General features: G+C 59.9%; 1 long non-coding RNA gene across 2 annotated transcripts in view; it reads left to right on the top strand.

Annotated features, from left to right (window-relative positions):
* Nucleotides 1–21,484, top strand: part of LOC128838423 (uncharacterized) — a 28,157-nt gene extending 6,673 nt beyond the window's left edge. For both annotated transcript variants that reach the window (XR_008445179.1, XR_008445178.1), the window contains exon 3: nucleotides 19,587–21,484. This is a non-coding gene — a long non-coding RNA (uncharacterized LOC128838423). The remainder of the gene's footprint in view (nucleotides 1–19,586) is intronic.
* Nucleotides 21,485–23,456: the final 1,972 nt, after the last annotated feature.

Raw genomic sequence — 23,456 nt, 5'->3', positions numbered from 1 at the left:
AATGTAAAAGTTTGCTTCTTGAACATCCACGTCCAGCATATGTACGTGTGTCTTTATGATGGCAGTTAAGGGACTGGGTGAATCTGCTTTAAATTGCAAAATCTGTTGGAAAGAGGGATGGTGTCCCTAGCCTCTGTTTGCCCAAAACTGGGCATGGGCGATGGGGTGGATCGCATGATGACTTGTTGTTTTCATTTCCTGTGAGGCACCTGGCATTGGCCACTGGTGGAAGACCGGGTACTGGGCTAGCTGGACCTTTGGTCTGACCCAGTATGGCCATTCTTAGGTTGACTAAGTTTCATAAAGATGTGTTCAGCTGTTGAGGATCTAATCATCCCAGAAGAAATGTAACATTTTCATGGACTCTCACTGTGCTGGCGCCTGACTCTGGCCGCAAGGGTTTCCCTACATAGTTGATCTCATTCAGCTGCTTGATGACCTTAAAGGGCCTGTCCCGGGCAGCCTGTAGTTTGTTCTTTCTTATGGGAATGAGAGCTGTCACCTGGTCCCCGGTAGCATAGGAGCGGGAACGCGCTGGGCGGTTGTACCAGACCTTTTGCTTACGTTGGGCCCTGGCTAAATTCTCCCCGGCCAAGTCCATGAGCTCAGCAAGCTTTTCCCAGAAAGTCAGTACATACTCCACTTCTGATTTTCCATCGGGGAGGCCTTCCCCTCTCATTCGTCCCTCAACAAGTCCACAGGTCCCCTTACTCTCCTCCCATACAGCCACTCGAAAGGAGAGAACACGGTTGATTTCTGGGCCCCTTCCCAGTAGGGGAACAACAGCTGGGGTAAATACTGGTTCTGGTGGGACCCAAGTGAGAGTGCCAATTCAGGACAAATGGCTTAAAACAGGGCAGTTAGACCAAGGCTGGGTTTTTCTACCGCTGCGCAAACCAAAGCGGTCAGACAAAGAAGACTTTGGTCCTACCCCACGGGCTAACCACAAGTCACACAAGCAGTTCCCTTAGACACTCCAGTTTCCCAGTATCACCAACCGTGCCACTTGGTATGGGGACAAATGGTTATGAAAACCAATACCTCAGCAAAAGAAAAAAGGTTCTCTTGATCCCAAAGGACCAAGCCCCAGGTCAATATACAAATCAGATCTTACCCACAAATCACACTGTTGCCAATCCTTTAGAATCTAAAGGTTTCTTCATAAAAGGAAAAAGATATAGATGAGAGAGAGAGAATTGGTTAAATGGGATCCATGACATACGGTAATGGCAACAGAGGCTCCTGGGGCACCTTTAAGACTAACAGAAGGATTGGGAGTGTAAGCCTTCGTGGGTAAGAACCTCACTTCTTCAGATGCAAGTCATCTCGCATCTGAAGAAGTGAGGTTCTTACCCACGAAAGCTTACGCTCCCAATCCTTCTGTTAGTCTTAAAGGTGCCCCAGGAGCCTCGGTCTGAATCTGTAAAAAGCAACAACCACGGCTCCCCCTCTGATACTGGAGTAAGGGCAAGGTTATTGGTTCAGGCTTTCAGCAGTGATAGACTAAACTGCAGGTTCAAATCAAGTCTCTGGAGTACATCCCCAGCTGGGATGGGTCATCAGTCCTTTGCTACAAACGGCAGCTCTACACAAAGTCCCTCCAGAGGTAAGAAGCAGGATTGAAGACAAGATGGAGATGAGGCATCAGCCTTTTCTAGTCTTTTCCAGGTGTAAGAACACCTCTTTGTCCTTACTATGGAAAACTACAGCAAAATGGAGTCTGGAGTCACATGGGCAAGTCCCTGCCTACTTTGCTGAGTTACAAGGCGTATTTGCATTCTCTCAATGGGTCAGTTGTATAGCCGATGGTCCTTAATGGGCCGTCAAGCAGGCTAGGCAGAGCTGACACTGACTTGTCTGGGGTGTCACCTAGAAGCACAGCATGATTTTGAAATACAGACAGTATAGAGCCAATACTTTAAATACAACAATGATATATGCATCCAGCTAGCATAATCCTAACCAGAACCTTGTCTTAGAGCCCTTATTTGACCTCCTTTCTACCGGCTTTGGTGCCACTACAGGACCGTGGTTGCAACAATGATCTGTATGGTCCTAGATTATATCAATAATGTCACACCCCCAATGCAAAACTGATGCAGGAAGGGATGACTCCAACATCACTGACTACATCCCAAGAGCCCCCCATCCTTGGTTCCGTCTCACTACAGCTAGTATTGGGTTAGAAGCCGTATTCGTGTAAAACAGAAATGGTTTATCCAAGTCCCGTTCAATAACCTGCTTTAATCTCGTTACAAACTCCAGGTAAAACTTGGTTAGAACAATAATGGATTGGATCTGCTCTTGCAGCATGGTTTCTGTATGTTTCATTTTCTTTTGCCAAATGCTAAAGAACATAGCTACTTTATCCATACAAGCTCTGGCAAATGTTTGGAACCCGGTTAACATCAAGTCAATGTAGAGATTAATGTTGTCTATAGTATAGGAATCCTGGCATTTAGCCGTGACAGCAATGTGGTAGTATGCCTCGGTTTCCCTTTTCATACAGCACATTAGGTTTGGAATGTCTTTTCCCCTGTTGAAAATTCCCATACTGTTCACAGGCATCAACTGTGAATTATCAGTTTAACAAGGCCCTTAACATAAAGTATGTTCTCATGTAATTCTTTTAACATGTTCAAGGTGGTGTGGTTTGTTTGTTTGTTGTTTTTTCTCGCCCTCGCCCCCGCCAGATTAGGCACATTGCACATTTTTACAGTTCTTGGTAATAGCAACACATTAGTTACAAAAATTATCGTTGGCAATAAGAACAAATTCATTGCAAGTGTCCATTTACAATCCTGTTTGTTATGCCACACCTTTGGCTCCATACCATTGGGGTTTGGGCATTTTAGGGTTAACGTGGGGCTTCCCTTTGCCAAAGTAAGTTCTCTTTCCTCCATGTCCTGAAGGTTTAAATCCTGATTTCTCTTGCTTAACAGAATTCCCTGGCTGATTGGGTGGGCTGTCTGTGCTAACAGCTATTAGCAAGTCTGTCTTCTCCCAGTCAGTCAGGTAATTTGCATCAACGCAAACACTAGCTTTTAAATTCTTAGCTGCTACCAATTTGAAGACTGGACTCCTGTCCTAAAGAGAGACCACACAAATCCCAAGAGGCTGAGGCTGAGAGTTTGCTTGCTCTCCCCTGTGGCCGGCCTCAAGCATTCAGCCATAAAACTGTTCTGCTCTGAAACACCAGTAACCAAATCTGTCACACCCTGAAGCACAGACTGCTCATTTAAGGAATTAGCATGGAGACATTCCTGTCCCAACACCAGTGTCTTTCCAACAAGCTAGCCACACACAAGTTCAGGAAGTTTTTCCTTCTTGCCACAAGTTTCCACACCATCAGTCAAATCACCTTTCTGCTCTCCTGGTGTCCTGGCTAGGATATCCCCCTGATCAGACAGAATTGCTACATCCTTTTCCAACCACCCATTAGCAACAGGTAAAATACAAGCACCAGAACTGTCCGGTCTCTGGGATTTTGCTAAGACGCTAACTGGATGCAACCTAGTTACAGTGCCATTCTCCCTAGCAGACACAAACTTAGGACCATTCCCTTCCTGGGCTTTAGTTGAATCCAGAACCAACTCTGAGACCACTGCACTATCCTCAACCATCACAGGCTGAAAGGCACCTTCTGTCTGCTTCACAAAGAAGAGCCGGAGCCGCATTCTCCTTTTCCAAACACGCAGCTTGGGATCTCATTTCCCTTGTCCCGGCACGCAGGGCTGTTCACAGACAACTGCTTGGAGACCGAGGTAGATTCCTCCGTAGGCAAGTTAAAATACCCCTGACGGACACAGGCACATTTCCTTCACTGTCACAATTCTCCCCACAGGAAACAAGTAAGGTGTAGGGGCCCTCATTTTCCGCTATCCTTGCCTTCCCAAACTGCTGACTAGATAAAGCCATCAGCTCACAAGGTTGTCTAGGCTCATCCAAACTTTCTTTACCAGACACGTTTCCACTCCCAACAGATAAACTGCTGCTCTATTCACTACCCTGAGCTACTGTCTGCAAATGAGAGTTACCCTTTTCAGGTTCACTTGTATAAGCTGTACTAGCCACCAATTCATTACCCCTTAAAAATCTACCCTTTCCTCCCTCAGCTGGGGCTTCCATCTGTCCATCCACTTTAAGCTGCTCCTGAGAAACATTTTCCTGACCAATGAGATCTTTCTGTGCTTGATCTAATTCCAGATTCACTTCTGAAACATTAGGCAGGCAGACATTCAGAAACTTCGTTCACAGCCAAACTACTACTTTCCAAAGACAAACCTTTGGAAAAACCTTCCAAAGACACAACTTTAGACACAACCTCTCCTGTGCCTGGTTTGTGTTAACTTGACTGAACATAGCTCTAATATCCTTTCCAATCATAAGATCCTTAGGGATTGTGTTTTTTACTCCCACAACCATGGTGCCCTCAAATCCCTTCCATTTCAGGTGGATTTGAGCCAAAGACGCCCTGACAAAATACTCAGCTGAGGCTACAACAGTTACACTTTCATCTGGCCAATAATCTTCCTCCCTGACAAGACTTGCTTTAACCAAAGTAATATCGGCTGCGGTGTCCCTCCATGCCATACACCTTACTCCATTCACTTCTGCACTGGTAATAAACTCTGCATTATTTTTCCCATATTTAGCTTTAATATGAGTTTTAAGGTCAAATTCTTCAGAGACCACAGAAACAGCATTTGCACACAGGGCACCAACGGTGGGCTGTGTGTGGCCTGCCTGTGAGTTTATAACAGGATTAGCATTTACCGTGGCATTTGGGGTTGCTGGTTTTGGGCTGCCCTTCAGGGTCGGGCAATCTGGTCTCATGTGGCCAAGCACACCACAGTGATGGCATTTAACCTGTTTATTCTCGTGGTGAGAGTTCCTATCCTCTGGGCCCCCGTGAGATCCTTTAGAATAGTCAGCGCCAGGTTTACTTTTAAATCCTTTTCCTCCCCTCCCCACCCCCCCCCCCCTTGAACTGGGGAGAATGGTGATTAGTTTTCCCTGGGGGTTTATACCCTTCTCGAGCCCTGTTTTGGGTATGGGCACCCGCAATCTCTGCAGCCCGTAGGACTGACTCAGGGTTCCTATCACACACAGCTGCTCTCACGTGGTCAGGCACAATGTCCAAGAACTGTTGTTCCAAAATTATTAAATCCAGCAGTTTTTCAAAACTCCCATGCGCCTTTGCTTCCCACAACCCACTTTTTAACAAAGCCCATGGGCTTATGAGCACATTCTACAGAAGTGCCATCATTAGACACTTTAAACTTTCTAAACTTAACTCTGTAAGATTCAGGAGTAACCTTGAACGGCCTTAACACAGAATCTTTAAACCGCTCATAATCCAAGGCTTCTTGTTCCCCCAGTTCATTAAATACCTCCCTGGCTTTTCCAGTCAGTCTGGCCAGCAGGACAGGCATTCGCTGATCATCAGGGATCTGGTACAGATTGCAGAGGCATTCAAAGGTAGACAAAAACTCCTCTCTATCCTCAGTATCATGGTCAATGGGACGCATCCTTTCCCAGTTTTTCTTGTGGCGGTGGGGAAGTGGAGCACCAGGTGGTGATGACTTTCTCCACTCTTCCATTACTTGGAGCTGAAGTTTGGCCGTCTCCTGTTCCATCTGTGGAGCTTTCTCCTCCGCAGCCAGCAGCTCCAGACGCCCCTTACGAGCTCTTTCTTCTCTCTTATCAGCTTCTCTTTCTAATTCAGCTGTTTTTTGTTTTTTTTTCCAGCAATCGAAGATCTGCTAGATTCCTTTCATGCTCAAGTTACAGTTTATTTGTTACCTTCTGTACTCTCATTTTTTCTGCATCTTCTGTAGCCTCCGGTAAGGGCTGCGCTCTTGCCCCCGGATCACTGGCCATTAACAGCTCACTCAGTTCTTGATTTGTAGCTTTCTTTCTAAAGCTTATCCCCTTTTCTGAACACAAATCTTCCAGGGCTTCTTTGCCAAGGCCCTCATATGCTCTTTGCTTACCCATTGCAACTGCTCTTTAACCAACCAAACTCTCAATCCCAAAATTCAAATTTGGATGGCGTGGGGTTCTGACCCAGAGCTTAATTGACCTGGTTCTGTGGATCCTAGCACGACTACGCCACTGTAACGATGGTGGTTCTGGCAGGACACAACTGAGAGTGCCAATTTAGGACAAATTGCTTAAAACAGGGCAGTTATAGCCAAAGGCTGGGGTTTTTCTGCCTCTAAGGCAAACCAAACCTGCCCCACAAAGAGGACTTTGGTCTCACCCCACTGGCTAACCACAAGTCACACAAGCAGTTCCCTTTAAACACTCCAGTTTCCCAGTATCACCAACAGTGCCACTCGTTATGAAAACCAATACCCCAGTAAAAGAAAAAAAGGTTCTCTGGATCCCAAAGGACCAAGCCCCAGACTCATGTCAATATACAAATGAGATCGTACCCACAAATCACGCTGTTGCCAGAATCTAAAAGCTAAAGGTTTATTCATAAAAGGAAAAAGATATAGAGGAGAGAGAGAATTGGTTAAATGGAATCAATGACATACAGTAATGGCAAAGTTCTTGGTTCAGGCTTGTAGCCGTGATAGACTAAGCTGCAGGTTCAAATCAAGTCTCTGGCGTACATCCCCAGCTGGGATGGGTCATCAGTCCTTTGCTACAAACGGCAGCTCTACACAAAGTCCCTCCAGAGGTAAGAAGCAGGATTGAAGACGAGATGGAGATGAGGCATCAGCCTTTTATAGTCTTTTCCAGGTGTAAGAACACCTCTTTGTCCTTACTATGGAAAATTACAGCAAAATGGAGTCTGGAGTCACATGGGCAAGTCCCTGCCTACATTGCTGAGTTGCAAGGCATATTTGCCTTCTCTCAATGGGTCAATTGTATAGCCGATGGTCCTTAAGGGGCCATCAAGCAGGCTAGGCAGAGCTGACACTAACCTGTCTGGGGTGTCACCCAGAAGCACAGCATAATTATGAAATACAGACCGTATAGAGCCAATACTTCTAACTTTAAATACAACAATGATCGATGCATCCAGATCGCATAAACATAACCAGCAAACCAGAACCTTGTCTTAGAGACCTTATTTGACCTCCTTTATACCAGATTTGGTGTCACTACAGGACCTTGGTTGCAACAATGACCTATATGGTCCCAGATTATATCAATAACATCACAACTTGTCCCTGTCCTGTGAGTGCTGGTTCATGAAGGTTTTCAGCAGCATCTTTAGGGTCCCATTGAACCTCTTCACCAGCCCGTTGGACTGAAGGTGATACGCTGAGGCCCAGGTGCGTCGGACCCCACACTTCTCCCACAAGCACCGGAGCAGAGTTGACATGAAATTGGAGCCCTGGTCTGTAAGGAGCTCCTTGGGGAACCCCCCACTCTGCTGAAAACAGACAAGGCCACCTCCTCAAGATAGGGAGTAGCGAAATCTACCACCCCCAGAATGTATTTTTTTCCCCTGTCCGAATTGCCTTGCTGAGGGGTCCCACTATGTCCACGGCCACCTTCTGGAAAGGCTCCTCTATGATGAGCGGGGGCCTCAAAGCTGCTTTCTCCTTGTCCTGGGCCTTCCCCACCCTCTGGCAGGGATTGCAGGACCTGCAGTACTGCTGGATGGCATCAAAGATCCCAGGCCAGTGTAAGTTCTGTAGCAGCTTCTGCCTGGTGCGCTGGATTTCCTGGTATCCCGAGAGAGGGACATCATGGGCCAGGTACAGTAGCCTGCGGTAGTACTTCTGGGGGACCACTGGCTGTCTCCTGATCTCCTCCCCCCCCCCCCCCCCGCTCTCCCCCAGTTCCACTTCCCCTTGGGGAGCCCATTCCCAAGACAGGAATCCCTTCTCCCACAGGAATGTTTCCAGGCAGCCTACCCCCAGGGGTTTTGCCGGGCTGTGGCCAGCAAGTTCCCTTAGCTTCTCTAAAGAGGGATCTTTCCGCAGCTCGGCCTGGAATTCAGCGGCTGGGGAAGGGATGAGGACCTGCTCCCTCTCAGTGGCTGGGTCCCAGGCCGCAGCCCCGCCAAGTCCTGTCCCCAATGACTCTTTTCCCGCTGGGGTAGGAACCTGCACCCGCGGCAGGCCACCGCCCCCCATGTCAGGGCAGAATGCCCTTCGCTGGCTCTGGCTACAAGTGATGACTAGGGCACTCTGGGAGCTGCCCGGCCAATCTGCCAGGTCACTCCCCCCCATCAGCACCTCGGTAGGCAACTGATAATGCACCCCCACATCTTTGGGGCCCTTCTTGGCCCCCTATTTCAGATGTACCCTGGTCATGGGTACCTTAAATGGGGGCTCGCAGACACCCGTCAGGGTTAGGTAGGTGTTGGACACCAGCCGGTTTGGGGCCACCACCTCGGGCCGGGCCAGTGTCACCTCACGTCCCAGTGACCTGCTTCCCATCCACCTCCAGGGGAATGAGGCACTCGCTCCTCAGGGGCCACCCCACACCCACCCTGTACACTGAGCATCAAGCCTCCCCAAGGAGCTGGCCTGGGAGACTTCTCCCTCTTGGGCCATTGCTAAACTGCCAGTCCCACCTGCCTGGGGATCCAACCCCTTTGAGGGCTCGGTCTGCTCATTCTGTCCCTGAGCTTTTGGCTCCGGGCCCATCTGTGGCCCCCCTGCCCACAGTAATTACACCTCAGGTCCCATTGGTCTCCAGGGGCTGGTGGGTCAGCTTTGGTATTGGCTGTGCCTCTCAGGAGGGATTTCTCCAAGACTTCCTTCAGGGAAGCCCCTGGGTGACCCCCCCCCCCCCCCCTTCTGCACTGACGTGGGCCTGTCCCCCTGGGATTCCCTTCCATTGCCCGAGTTTGCTAACTACAAACTCATCCGCCAGCAGCCCTGCACGGCACAGGTCCTTCGGCCTCTTGTCTGCAAACTACATCCTCAGGTCAGGGGGGCAGAGTTCATACAGTTGCTCCAGCTCCATAATTCAATCACGTCCTCCTTGGTCTGGGCCCCGCCCCATTCACCCACTTGCGGGTGTATTTCCCCAATCAGTGTGACCAGTTCCAGATAGGTCACCCCCTGGGTCTTCTGCACACTCAAGAACCTTTTTCCTGTACGCCTCGGGGGGTCAGCTCAAACTTGCGCAGCAGGACTTGTTTGAACAGTTCATAGTCCCTTGCTTCCACCTCATCCATCTGGCTGAACATCTCTATGGGTTTGGGACCCAGTAAGGGGGTGAGATGCCAAAGATGTCTGCAGGGTCAACCTGGTGCACATTGCAGACCTTCTCAAGGGCAGTGAAGAAGGCACCTCTATCATCCCCTTCTTCCTTAAACTGAGGCAGCACTTTTATATCTGCGTTCCCTATGGGCTTAGCTAGCGTGGGCCCGTCCGCACTCACCACGGTAGGGGTCTCTCCGCTTCTCAGCTCTGCCATCGCCAGTTCATTCTGTCTCTGACGGTCCTCCCATTCCTTCTCATGGTCCTCCAGCTCTTTCAGTTTCTGTCCCTTTTCCAACTCCAACTGTCTCAGCTCCACCAACGGGGAACTCGGTCGGGAAGATCCCCTGCTGGTCGGAGAGATGGGCTGCCTGGCTGCTCCCAGCCTCTCTCGCAGCCCCAGCTGGCTCAGGAACTGGCTCCTTAGAGTGATCATTCTCTTCCAACTGGGCAATCAGCTGTGCCTTGGTGAATTTTCCAAGGCGCGGCCCTCTCTCTCTCTGCACAGCTCTACAATGTCCTTCTTAAGGACATGGGTATAGGCCATCTCCATGCTGTTCCCAAGGGGTCATGGACTCACAGGCCTGTACTCTCTCAGCTCCCCACAATCCCTGGGAGGAACCCCTTCAGTGCGACAGCCATTCTCAGGGGTCTACTCTTTCTTGGGGGTTAAGCCGGAGGCTCCTCCGCCTCCTGGAATTGCACCTCTCAGAGCCTCCAGCATGCCCATCTCTCGCTAATCCCACTTTGTTTTATTGCTCCCCAGTCACTTACTGCCACAAAATGGGGGGCTGCTGCCTAAAGCCAGAGCCGGCTCAGGTGGAGGTGATCAGAGATGGGCCCGTTCCCCAGATTAAAAAGCAAGTCCAGGCTTTCATTGGGATGGTGGGCTACTACCGGAGATTCATTCCCCACTTTAGCTTCATAGCCACCCGAATCACTAAGGTATGTAAGAAGGGAAATCCAGATAAGGTGGTCTGGACCACGCAGTGGCAGAGGGGTCTCTGTGCTCTGAAAGAGGCTCTGGTCAAGGGCTCGGTGCTGGTAAAGCAGGACTTTGACAAGCTCTTTCTGGTGTTCACTGACGCTTCAGAAGAGGGCTGGGTGTGGCGCCAATGCAGATTGACGGAAAGGGGGAGAGACATCCCATCGGGTATGTGAGCAGAAAGCTGCTGTCCCAGAAGCAGAACTCTCCAGCCATAGAAAAGGAATGCCTGGCCAGGGCGGCTGGGCCTTAAAAAGCTGCAGCCATATGGCTTTTGGTCGGCTTTCCGCCAGGCCAGAGGGGGGCGCCCGCCGATGGCCGCCAGGCCAGAGGGGGGCGCCCGCCGATGGCCGCCAGGCCAGAGGGGGGCGCCCGCCGATGGCCGCCAGGCCAGAGGGGGGCGCCCGCCGATGGCCGCCAGGCCAGAGGGGGGCGCCCGCCGATGGCCGCCAGGCCAGAGGGGGGCGCCCGCCGATGGCCGCCAGGCCAGAGGGGGGCGCCCGCCGATGGCCGCCAGGCCAGAGGGGGGCGCCCGCCGATGGCCGCCAGGCCAGAGGGGGGCGCCCGCCGATGGCCGCCAGGCCAGAGGGGGGCGCCCGCCGATGGCCGCCAGGCCAGAGGGGGGCGCCCGCCGATGGCCGCCAGGCCAGAGGGGGGCGCCCGCCGATGGCCGCCAGGCCAGAGGGGGGCGCCCGCCGATGGCCGCCAGGCCAGAGGGGGGCGCCCGCCGATGGCCGCCAGGCCAGAGGGGGGCGCCCGCCGATGGCCGCCAGGCCAGAGGGGGGCGCCCGCCGATGGCCGCCAGGCCAGAGGGGGGCGCCCGCCGATGGCCGCCAGGCCAGAGGGGGGCGCCCGCCGATGGCCGCCAGGCCAGAGGGGGGCGCCCGCCGATGGCCGCCAGGCCAGAGGGGGGCGCCCGCCGATGGCCGCCAGGCCAGAGGGGGGCGCCCGCCGATGGCCGCCAGGCCAGAGGGGGGCGCCCGCCGATGGCCGCCAGGCCAGAGGGGGGCGCCCGCCGATGGCCGCCAGGCCAGAGGGGGGCGCCCGCCGATGGCCGCCAGGCCAGAGGGGGGCGCCCGCCGATGGCCGCCAGGCCAGAGGGGGGCGCCCGCCGATGGCCGCCAGGCCAGAGGGGGGCGCCCGCCGATGGCCGCCAGGCCAGAGGGGGGCGCCCGCCGATGGCCGCCAGGCCAGAGGGGGGCGCCCGCCGATGGCCGCCAGGCCAGAGGGGGGCGCCCGCCGATGGCCGCCAGGCCAGAGGGGGGCGCCCGCCGATGGCCGCCAGGCCAGAGGGGGGCGCCCGCCGATGGCCGCCAGGCCAGAGGGGGGCGCCCGCCGATGGCCGCCAGGCCAGAGGGGGGCGCCCGCCGATGGCCGCCAGGCCAGAGGGGGGCGCCCGCCGATGGCCGCCAGGCCAGAGGGGGGCGCCCGCCGATGGCCGCCAGGCCAGAGGGGGGCGCCCGCCGATGGCCGCCAGGCCAGAGGGGGGCGCCCGCCGATGGCCGCCAGGCCAGAGGGGGGCGCCCGCCGATGGCCGCCAGGCCAGAGGGGGGCGCCCGCCGATGGCCGCCAGGCCAGAGGGGGGCGCCCGCCGATGGCCGCCAGGCCAGAGGGGGGCGCCCGCCGATGGCCGCCAGGCCAGAGGGGGGCGCCCGCCGATGGCCGCCAGGCCAGAGGGGGGCGCCCGCCGATGGCCGCCAGGCCAGAGGGGGGCGCCCGCCGATGGCCGCCAGGCCAGAGGGGGGCGCCCGCCGATGGCCGCCAGGCCAGAGGGGGGCGCCCGCCGATGGCCGCCAGGCCAGAGGGGGGCGCCCGCCGATGGCCGCCAGGCCAGAGGGGGGCGCCCGCCGATGGCCGCCAGGCCAGAGGGGGGCGCCCGCCGATGGCCGCCAGGCCAGAGGGGGGCGCCCGCCGATGGCCGCCAGGCCAGAGGGGGGCGCCCGCCGATGGCCGCCAGGCCAGAGGGGGGCGCCCGCCGATGGCCGCCAGGCCAGAGGGGGGCGCCCGCCGATGGCCGCCAGGCCAGAGGGGGGCGCCCGCCGATGGCCGCCAGGCCAGAGGGGGGCGCCCGCCGATGGCCGCCAGGCCAGAGGGGGGCGCCCGCCGATGGCCGCCAGGCCAGAGGGGGGCGCCCGCCGATGGCCGCCAGGCCAGAGGGGGGCGCCCGCCGATGGCCGCCAGGCCAGAGGGGGGCGCCCGCCGATGGCCGCCAGGCCAGAGGGGGGCGCCCGCCGATGGCCGCCAGGCCAGAGGGGGGCGCCCGCCGATGGCCGCCAGGCCAGAGGGGGGCGCCCGCCGATGGCCGCCAGGCCAGAGGGGGGCGCCCGCCGATGGCCGCCAGGCCAGAGGGGGGCGCCCGCCGATGGCCGCCAGGCCAGAGGGGGGCGCCCGCCGATGGCCGCCAGGCCAGAGGGGGGCGCCCGCCGATGGCCGCCAGGCCAGAGGGGGGCGCCCGCCGATGGCCGCCAGGCCAGAGGGGGGCGCCCGCCGATGGCCGCCAGGCCAGAGGGGGGCGCCCGCCGATGGCCGCCAGGCCAGAGGGGGGCGCCCGCCGATGGCCGCCAGGCCAGAGGGGGGCGCCCGCCGATGGCCGCCAGGCCAGAGGGGGGCGCCCGCCGATGGCCGCCAGGCCAGAGGGGGGCGCCCGCCGATGGCCGCCAGGCCAGAGGGGGGCGCCCGCCGATGGCCGCCAGGCCAGAGGGGGGCGCCCGCCGATGGCCGCCAGGCCAGAGGGGGGCGCCCGCCGATGGCCGCCAGGCCAGAGGGGGGCGCCCGCCGATGGCCGCCAGGCCAGAGGGGGGCGCCCGCCGATGGCCGCCAGGCCAGAGGGGGGCGCCCGCCGATGGCCGCCAGGCCAGAGGGGGGCGCCCGCCGATGGCCGCCAGGCCAGAGGGGGGCGCCCGCCGATGGCCGCCAGGCCAGAGGGGGGCGCCCGCCGATGGCCGCCAGGCCAGAGGGGGGCGCCCGCCGATGGCCGCCAGGCCAGAGGGGGGCGCCCGCCGATGGCCGCCAGGCCAGAGGGGGGCGCCCGCCGATGGCCGCCAGGCCAGAGGGGGGCGCCCGCCGATGGCCGCCAGGCCAGAGGGGGGCGCCCGCCGATGGCCGCCAGGCCAGAGGGGGGCGCCCGCCGATGGCCGCCAGGCCAGAGGGGGGCGCCCGCCGATGGCCGCCAGGCCAGAGGGGGGCGCCCGCCGATGGCCGCCAGGCCAGAGGGGGGCGCCCGCCGATGGCCGCCAGGCCAGAGGGGGGCGCCCGCCGATGGCCGCCAGGCCAGAGGGGGGCGCCCGCCGATGGCCGCCAGGCCAGAGGGGGGCGCCCGCCGATGGCCGCCAGGCCAGAGGGGGGCGCCCGCCGATGGCCGCCAGGCCAGAGGGGGGCGCCCGCCGATGGCCGCCAGGCCAGAGGGGGGCGCCCGCCGATGGCCGCCAGGCCAGAGGGGGGCGCCCGCCGATGGCCGCCAGGCCAGAGGGGGGCGCCCGCCGATGGCCGCCAGGCCAGAGGGGGGCGCCCGCCGATGGCCGCCAGGCCAGAGGGGGGCGCCCGCCGATGGCCGCCAGGCCAGAGGGGGGCGCCCGCCGATGGCCGCCAGGCCAGAGGGGGGCGCCCGCCGATGGCCGCCAGGCCAGAGGGGGGCGCCCGCCGATGGCCGCCAGGCCAGAGGGGGGCGCCCGCCGATGGCCGCCAGGCCAGAGGGGGGCGCCCGCCGATGGCCGCCAGGCCAGAGGGGGGCGCCCGCCGATGGCCGCCAGGCCAGAGGGGGGCGCCCGCCGATGGCCGCCAGGCCAGAGGGGGGCGCCCGCCGATGGCCGCCAGGCCAGAGGGGGGCGCCCGCCGATGGCCGCCAGGCCAGAGGGGGGCGCCCGCCGATGGCCGCCAGGCCAGAGGGGGGCGCCCGCCGATGGCCGCCAGGCCAGAGGGGGGCGCCCGCCGATGGCCGCCAGGCCAGAGGGGGGCGCCCGCCGATGGCCGCCAGGCCAGAGGGGGGCGCCCGCCGATGGCCGCCAGGCCAGAGGGGGGCGCCCGCCGATGGCCGCCAGGCCAGAGGGGGGCGCCCGCCGATGGCCGCCAGGCCAGAGGGGGGCGCCCGCCGATGGCCGCCAGGCCAGAGGGGGGCGCCCGCCGATGGCCGCCAGGCCAGAGGGGGGCGCCCGCCGATGGCCGCCAGGCCAGAGGGGGGCGCCCGCCGATGGCCGCCAGGCCAGAGGGGGGCGCCCGCCGATGGCCGCCAGGCCAGAGGGGGGCGCCCGCCGATGGCCGCCAGGCCAGAGGGGGGCGCCCGCCGATGGCCGCCAGGCCAGAGGGGGGCGCCCGCCGATGGCCGCCAGGCCAGAGGGGGGCGCCCGCCGATGGCCGCCAGGCCAGAGGGGGGCGCCCGCCGATGGCCGCCAGGCCAGAGGGGGGCGCCCGCCGATGGCCGCCAGGCCAGAGGGGGGCGCCCGCCGATGGCCGCCAGGCCAGAGGGGGGCGCCCGCCGATGGCCGCCAGGCCAGAGGGGGGCGCCCGCCGATGGCCGCCAGGCCAGAGGGGGGCGCCCGCCGATGGCCGCCAGGCCAGAGGGGGGCGCCCGCCGATGGCCGCCAGGCCAGAGGGGGGCGCCCGCCGATGGCCGCCAGGCCAGAGGGGGGCGCCCGCCGATGGCCGCCAGGCCAGAGGGGGGCGCCCGCCGATGGCCGCCAGGCCAGAGGGGGGCGCCCGCCGATGGCCGCCAGGCCAGAGGGGGGCGCCCGCCGATGGCCGCCAGGCCAGAGGGGGGCGCCCGCCGATGGCCGCCAGGCCAGAGGGGGGCGCCCGCCGATGGCCGCCAGGCCAGAGGGGGGCGCCCGCCGATGGCCGCCAGGCCAGAGGGGGGCGCCCGCCGATGGCCGCCAGGCCAGAGGGGGGCGCCCGCCGATGGCCGCCAGGCCAGAGGGGGGCGCCCGCCGATGGCCGCCAGGCCAGAGGGGGGCGCCCGCCGATGGCCGCCAGGCCAGAGGGGGGCGCCCGCCGATGGCCGCCAGGCCAGAGGGGGGCGCCCGCCGATGGCCGCCAGGCCAGAGGGGGGCGCCCGCCGATGGCCGCCAGGCCAGAGGGGGGCGCCCGCCGATGGCCGCCAGGCCAGAGGGGGGCGCCCGCCGATGGCCGCCAGGCCAGAGGGGGGCGCCCGCCGATGGCCGCCAGGCCAGAGGGGGGCGCCCGCCGATGGCCGCCAGGCCAGAGGGGGGCGCCCGCCGATGGCCGCCAGGCCAGAGGGGGGCGCCCGCCGATGGCCGCCAGGCCAGAGGGGGGCGCCCGCCGATGGCCGCCAGGCCAGAGGGGGGCGCCCGCCGATGGCCGCCAGGCCAGAGGGGGGCGCCCGCCGATGGCCGCCAGGCCAGAGGGGGGCGCCCGCCGATGGCCGCCAGGCCAGAGGGGGGCGCCCGCCGATGGCCGCCAGGCCAGAGGGGGGCGCCCGCCGATGGCCGCCAGGCCAGAGGGGGGCGCCCGCCGATGGCCGCCAGGCCAGAGGGGGGCGCCCGCCGATGGCCGCCAGGCCAGAGGGGGGCGCCCGCCGATGGCCGCCAGGCCAGAGGGGGGCGCCCGCCGATGGCCGCCAGGCCAGAGGGGGGCGCCCGCCGATGGCCGCCAGGCCAGAGGGGGGCGCCCGCCGATGGCCGCCAGGCCAGAGGGGGGCGCCCGCCGATGGCCGCCAGGCCAGAGGGGGGCGCCCGCCGATGGCCGCCAGGCCAGAGGGGGGCGCCCGCCGATGGCCGCCAGGCCAGAGGGGGGCGCCCGCCGATGGCCGCCAGGCCAGAGGGGGGCGCCCGCCGATGGCCGCCAGGCCAGAGGGGGGCGCCCGCCGATGGCCGCCAGGCCAGAGGGGGGCGCCCGCCGATGGCCGCCAGGCCAGAGGGGGGCGCCCGCCGATGGCCGCCAGGCCAGAGGGGGGCGCCCGCCGATGGCCGCCAGGCCAGAGGGGGGCGCCCGCCGATGGCCGCCAGGCCAGAGGGGGGCGCCCGCCGATGGCCGCCAGGCCAGAGGGGGGCGCCCGCCGATGGCCGCCAGGCCAGAGGGGGGCGCCCGCCGATGGCCGCCAGGCCAGAGGGGGGCGCCCGCCGATGGCCGCCAGGCCAGAGGGGGGCGCCCGCCGATGGCCGCCAGGCCAGAGGGGGGCGCCCGCCGATGGCCGCCAGGCCAGAGGGGGGCGCCCGCCGATGGCCGCCAGGCCAGAGGGGGGCGCCCGCCGATGGCCGCCAGGCCAGAGGGGGGCGCCCGCCGATGGCCGCCAGGCCAGAGGGGGGCGCCCGCCGATGGCCGCCAGGCCAGAGGGGGGCGCCCGCCGATGGCCGCCAGGCCAGAGGGGGGCGCCCGCCGATGGCCGCCAGGCCAGAGGGGGGCGCCCGCCGATGGCCGCCAGGCCAGAGGGGGGCGCCCGCCGATGGCCGCCAGGCCAGAGGGGGGCGCCCGCCGATGGCCGCCAGGCCAGAGGGGGGCGCCCGCCGATGGCCGCCAGGCCAGAGGGGGGCGCCCGCCGATGGCCGCCAGGCCAGAGGGGGGCGCCCGCCGATGGCCGCCAGGCCAGAGGGGGGCGCCCGCCGATGGCCGCCAGGCCAGAGGGGGGCGCCCGCCGATGGCCGCCAGGCCAGAGGGGGGCGCCCGCCGATGGCCGCCAGGCCAGAGGGGGGCGCCCGCCGATGGCCGCCAGGCCAGAGGGGGGCGCCCGCCGATGGCCGCCAGGCCAGAGGGGGGCGCCCGCCGATGGCCGCCAGGCCAGAGGGGGGCGCCCGCCGATGGCCGCCAGGCCAGAGGGGGGCGCCCGCCGATGGCCGCCAGGCCAGAGGGGGGCGCCCGCCGATGGCCGCCAGGCCAGAGGGGGGCGCCCGCCGATGGCCGCCAGGCCAGAGGGGGGCGCCCGCCGATGGCCGCCAGGCCAGAGGGGGGCGCCCGCCGATGGCCGCCAGGCCAGAGGGGGGCGCCCGCCGATGGCCGCCAGGCCAGAGGGGGGCGCCCGCCGATGGCCGCCAGGCCAGAGGGGGGCGCCCGCCGATGGCCGCCAGGCCAGAGGGGGGCGCCCGCCGATGGCCGCCAGGCCAGAGGGGGGCGCCCGCCGATGGCCGCCAGGCCAGAGGGGGGCGCCCGCCGATGGCCGCCAGGCCAGAGGGGGGCGCCCGCCGATGGCCGCCAGGCCAGAGGGGGGCGCCCGCCGATGGCCGCCAGGCCAGAGGGGGGCGCCCGCCGATGGCCGCCAGGCCAGAGGGGGGCGCCCGCCGATGGCCGCCAGGCCAGAGGGGGGCGCCCGCCGATGGCCGCCAGGCCAGAGGGGGGCGCCCGCCGATGGCCGCCAGGCCAGAGGGGGGCGCCCGCCGATGGCCGCCAGGCCAGAGGGGGGCGCCCGCCGATGGCCGCCAGGCCAGAGGGGGGCGCCCGCCGATGGCCGCCAGGCCAGAGGGGGGCGCCCGCCGATGGCCGCCAGGCCAGAGGGGGGCGCCCGCCGATGGCCGCCAGGCCAGAGGGGGGCGCCCGCCGATGGCCGCCAGGCCAGAGGGGGGCGCCCGCCGATGGCCGCCAGGCCAGAGGGGGGCGCCCGCCGATGGCCGCCAGGCCAGAGGGGGGCGCCCGCCGATGGCCGCCAGGCCAGAGGGGGGCGCCCGCCGATGGCCGCCAGGCCAGAGGGGGGCGCCCGCCGATGGCCGCCAGGCCAGAGGGGGGCGCCCGCCGATGGCCGCCAGGCCAGAGGGGGGCGCCCGCCGATGGCCGCCAGGCCAGAGGGGGGCGCCCGCCGATGGCCGCCAGGCCAGAGGGGGGCGCCCGCCGATGGCCGCCAGGCCAGAGGGGGGCGCCCGCCGATGGCCGCCAGGCCAGAGGGGGGCGCCCGCCGATGGCCGCCAGGCCAGAGGGGGGCGCCCGCCGATGGCCGCCAGGCCAGAGGGGGGCGCCCGCCGATGGCCGCCAGGCCAGAGGGGGGCGCCCGCCGATGGCCGCCAGGCCAGAGGGGGGCGCCCGCCGATGGCCGCCAGGCCAGAGGGGGGCGCCCGCCGATGGCCGCCAGGCCAGAGGGGGGCGCCCGCCGATGGCCGCCAGGCCAGAGGGGGGCGCCCGCCGATGGCCGCCAGGCCAGAGGGGGGCGCCCGCCGATGGCCGCCAGGCCAGAGGGGGGCGCCCGCCGATGGCCGCCAGGCCAGAGGGGGGCGCCCGCCGATGGCCGGTTTCCGAAAGATGGTGCTCAGCTAGCGAGGGTCTAATTCTGCCCGAAGAAATATCCAGACTGTCCGCAGATGCGGAAAGGAACAGTGTATCAGTAGATTACACTGAGTTTGCGTGCGGCACGTGGCATTGTCGGTTCTCACTTACCCACGCCTTGTGCTCTCTGTGATGTTATTGACAGAAACTGGGACCGTATAGATCATTGTTGCAACCAAAGTCCTGTAGTGGCACCCAAATCTTGTATAAAGGGGGTCAAATGGGGTGTCTAGGACAAGGGTATGGTTTACTGGTTATGATTATGCTGTCTATATGTGTGTATCCGTTTTGTAGTCGAAGTTATGAATATTGGCTCTATACTGTCTGTATGGCAAACTTATGCTATGCTTCTGGGTGACATCCCAGACAAGCTGAGATTAGCTCTGCCTAGCCTGCTTGATGGCCCATTAAGGACCATCAGCTATACAATGGACCCATTGAGAGAAGGCAGATACGCCTTGTAACTCAGCAAAGTATGCAGGGACTGGCCCATGTGACTCCAGGCTCCATCTTGCTGTAATTTTCCACAGTAAGAACAAAGAGGTGTTCTTACACCTGGAAAAGACTATATAAGGCTGATGCCTCATCTCCATCTGGTCTTCAATCCTGCTTCTTACCTCTGGAGGAACTTTGCTACAAACGGAAGCTCTGAACAAAGGACTGAGGACCCATCCCGGCTGGGGATGTATTCCAGAGACTTGATTTGAACCTGCAGTTTATTCCATCGCCGCTGCAAGCCTGAACCAAGAACTTTGCCATTACTGTATGTAATTGATTCCATTTAACCAATCCTAACTCTCATCTCTATCTTTTCCTTTTAAGAATAAACCTTTAGATTTTAGATTCTAAAGGATTGGCAGCAGCGTGATTTGTGGGTAAGATCTGATTTGTATATTGACCTGGGTCTGGGGCTTGGTCCTTTAGGATCAGGAGAACCTTTTTCTTTTACTGGGGTATTGGTTTTCATAACCATTTGTCCCCATAACGAGTGGCACTGGTGGTAATAATGGGAAACTGGAGTGTCTAAGGAGGTTGCTTGTGAGACTTGCGGTTAGCCAGTGGGATGAGACCGAAGTCTTTGTCTGGCTGGTTTGGTTGGCCTTAGAGGTGGAAAAACCCCAGCCTTGGGCTGTAACTGCCCTGTTTTAGCAATTTGTCCTGAGTTGGCACTCTCAGTTGGGTTCCGCCAGAACTGCATTGTCACACTCTCTCTCTCTCTGTTTCAGACATCATGAAGCACAAGTGGAGAAGAAGGAAGTGTCAGGAATGCCACACACAGAGGAGAAAAGAAGATGGAGGAAAAGGAAAGGAACTCTGGGCACAGTAACCAACCTCAAATCAGGCCTCAGGTCATGTAATTAGACTGTAGGGGAATCTCGAGCCTCTTAATACCTTGAGCAGCGTGACCGCCCTGTAAGCTGGGTCCCGGTCTGTGCTATTGTGTCGTTTTGACATTCTGCTCCGTTATCTGGCTATTGAGGGTGACTGCCCTGTCATCGGGGTGCACGTCTCCTCCCCCTGTCTTTGGAGGGGCATTGAGCTCTTTGTTAATCTGAGCAATGTGACCGCTCTGTATCTGGGGTCTGGGTCTCTGCCCTCTTGCTCATTTGGCTTTACGCCGTGCTCTGCCCCATTAGTCAGCGTGACAACCCTGTAATTAGGGTCTATGTCACAAGCCTCTCTAGGATAGGACATATTGAGCTCTTTGGTACTTTGAGAGCTTGACCTTCCTGTCATTCAGGTTATGGTCTCTCCTCTTTGGCTAATGCCAGCGACCACGCTGTAATCAGGGTACAGGTTGCATCTCGCTTTTGAAATCTGGGTAATTAGAATCATTTCCGTTATGTGGGCAGCTTGGCCTCCCTGTAACTAGGGTGTGCGTCTCCGAGGCCCTCTGGGTCTCTTGGCCTCGTGCTGTCTTCACAACCTGTTGCGAACGACTTCCCTGTAATCAGGGATCGGGTCTGTGCCCTCTAGTCTCTTGGCACTTGGCCAAATGCAGCCACTGCCCTGAATGAGCACCCTGTAAACAGGGTACAGGTCTTATCTACTACTATTTCTGGCACCCCCATGAGACTGTGTCCAGAGTTCCGGCCCATCCAACAGCGCTTCCAACATGCCTGGAATTCTGCAGCCAAGTCTCCTGCTTTCTACTCACTTCTTGGACTCTTGGAGACCTGACATGCTATTGGTGGTACGATCCGAAAGTGAGTGTCCGGGGCGGTTTTGGACCGTTGTCGAAAGCGGTTCTCATTTACACACGCCTTGTGCTCCCTCTCTCTGATTCAGGCATCATGAAGCAGAAGTGGAGAAGAAGGCCTAACTTGTGTATTTCTCACACATTTCTAAAAGGAAGCAAACAAAACTAAATGTTCTGGCAACTGGCAGTTACTCTCCGCACTTCACAACTTTCAAACACCTACTCTACTTAAATGGTCACACCAACCAAAGTGTACCACACATTCAATATTAACTTTGCACCTATTGTGTCAGAAGTGAGAGTGTTTTTAGTAGTTGTGTCCATTGGTGGAAGTGGCAGTCGTGGTGTTTTAGTAGTCTTTTACGCTTCTTGAATTCAAAGGATGATGATGTGGATGTTTTAGGTAGGTATTTTTCTGTTAAGTCTTGGTATTTGGGTAGAGGTGCAGTATTTTGTGATTATGACTATTTTTCTGGTATTGGTTTAGTGTGAATTGTTGGCAATTTTAGATGTTTTTGTATCCGTACATTAGTAGATGTCTTTAGAGGGGAAAGCTGAGGTTGCCTGTTTGGTGCAATTTGATTGGTGTGAAAGTTAATTTCGGGTAGGTGTTTGAAAGCACTGAGGTTTGAATTTTTAGCTCAACAGGGATGCAGGATCCACCTGGCTACCTCAGTTCTTACTGTCATTCCTAATTCCAAAATCTTGGATGAAGATGACCAGGCAGAATAAAGATATCTCCAGAGACTTTCAAGAGGGTAGCATTTCTGCAGCTTTAGGGGATCCCTTAAACCTTATTGAGCTTTTCAAAGTGTAATAATTGTGGAAAACTTCCACTTCTGCCAATTCCATGTTGAACAATGACCTGTATTAAAGGACTTACACTGGTAGTTAATTCTGTTCTGTATTAAGATGATTTTGCTAAAATCGACGCTTTCTGATGTGTGAAATGAATTATCTAGGTCTGATTATACCTATTTGATAAAAGTGTGATAACGACCCCATGTTAAATGCATGGATTGAACTTTGATTGTCATATCACATTGCTTTGCTTTCTGTAACTCCTTATTTATGAATGTATTTGTTACTATTTATGTAATTCAATGAATAAAATGTATACATTCAAGTATAGTCTCAGTTCTTTCTTTGGCTAAACAAAAAGGAATCTGATAAACTTGTGAAGAATTTTGGTATTGTTACGTTTAATTTAATTAACATCTTTTTACCCTTTTCATGCGGTCGTTGGAAGTAACTACCCTGTAGTGGTGCAAGTTTGATTTTTCTCTTGGATCACACGTTTGGGGCAGACTGCAGTGTGATCTTGAGAATGGAGATCGCACTGCCACTTAGGTGCATAAGGTTGCCCTCCTAAAGCTTCTAAGGTGCACAAGAATAGGCCTTTGTTTGGTTCCTTCACTGTTCCCAGGCTTATAGATTGCTTGAGATCTGCAGGCCCTAGAGCTCACTTCCTGAGCACAATATATGATTGTGGCTATGATAAGATTGGACTAAAACTAGCAAGGTCCCCTGGTTTCTGCACCTTTCCCGTTCAGACATTTTTTAAAAAGTAGATTAATGTCATATTTTTATATTTAATTCAATCCCAAGTTTCTCAGAAATTGACTTTTACGGTGCACTCAATTTTCAATATGCTAATACATGTGAGGTAGTGTGGTCTAGTGGTTTAGAGCACTGGCCTGGGATTCAGGCGACCTGGTTTCTATTCCTGCCTCTGCTGCTGGGTCACTGGCTGTCCTTGGGTCACTTGGTGGTCACTTTGCCTCCCTGTGCCAGTGTCCCCCTCCATTTAAAAAAAAAAAAAGTGGGGGAGGGGAGATGATTGTACTGACCTCATTTGTAAAGTGTTTTGAGATCTACAAGCACTAAACAGAATTTTTACTAAAAATGAGATTCTATAGGGGTGGGAGAGAACTAGAGATTAACTTTGGTAGGGTGCATGAAGATATAATTCACTATGGAGGCATTAATTTTCCTAATGCTGTGAAGAAAACTCTCTTGTGCATAATGAATTGAAACAGCCTCTCTCTCTTTGCATTTGTTAATTCATTTCTCCTATACCAGGTGCTTTTTGTTCCATTGAAATATGCATGGGGATGTGCTTTTTATTTATTACCCTTGCCCTATGATTTATTATTCAAAAGTGGGCAACTTGGAAAGCAAATACTCAATATTAGGTGATTGTTCGCCTGCTGTAGAAAAAGCCCGTGAAGAAGTGTGCAGCAGCTGCAGTTACACTAGGGGAACTCCATGACTTCAATAGATTCAATAGTCATCTTTTCTCTGTTTACTGGTACTCTGACTTGCCCCTTTCCCCCTTCACTTAAACCCAGTTCAGAGGCAGCTGATGAGTCGCAGGTGCACTGGCTTCTTCCTTCTTAGAGGATGAATGGCCCGCTATGAGAGACCTGAAACCCGATGGTATGATGATGAGGGCTCTAATTCAGCAAAGTACCATTCTAGCATACCTCAGCCAGAGTCATCATGCGTACCTAGAAAAAGAAAGGGCTTCCACAGCTAAACAAAAGATCTGTCAGGACTGACTATTCAATAGAATAGGTTGCTGCTAGTTAACCTGGTGTAAAGTTGGCTAAACCTCTCAAAGACTGCATTGGTGCAGGTTGCATTTCCACTGAATAATTACCATACCTTCTGCCTATTTAAAAATTATCTTCCCTGCTGTTTGATTTGTCTATGATGACCTTATTGTTTAAAACTATTGTGTCGTGTTGCTCTCCACTGCTAATTAGCGGAGCTTGTTAGAAAGAAACAATTGCCAGAGTTTGCTCTTTTGTTGAAATTGAAACACACTGCAGGACTGTGTCAATTCTGACAGAATCCACCAGAAACCAAGCATGTTTCCAATGGAATTTTGCCG

This window comes from Malaclemys terrapin, chromosome 5 (genome assembly GCF_027887155.1).
Source record: "Malaclemys terrapin pileata isolate rMalTer1 chromosome 5, rMalTer1.hap1, whole genome shotgun sequence".
Lineage (NCBI taxonomy): Eukaryota > Metazoa > Chordata > Testudines > Emydidae > Malaclemys > Malaclemys terrapin.
The sequence above is the reverse complement of the archived record's forward strand: the minus strand, read 5'-3'. Positions and strand labels throughout refer to the sequence as shown.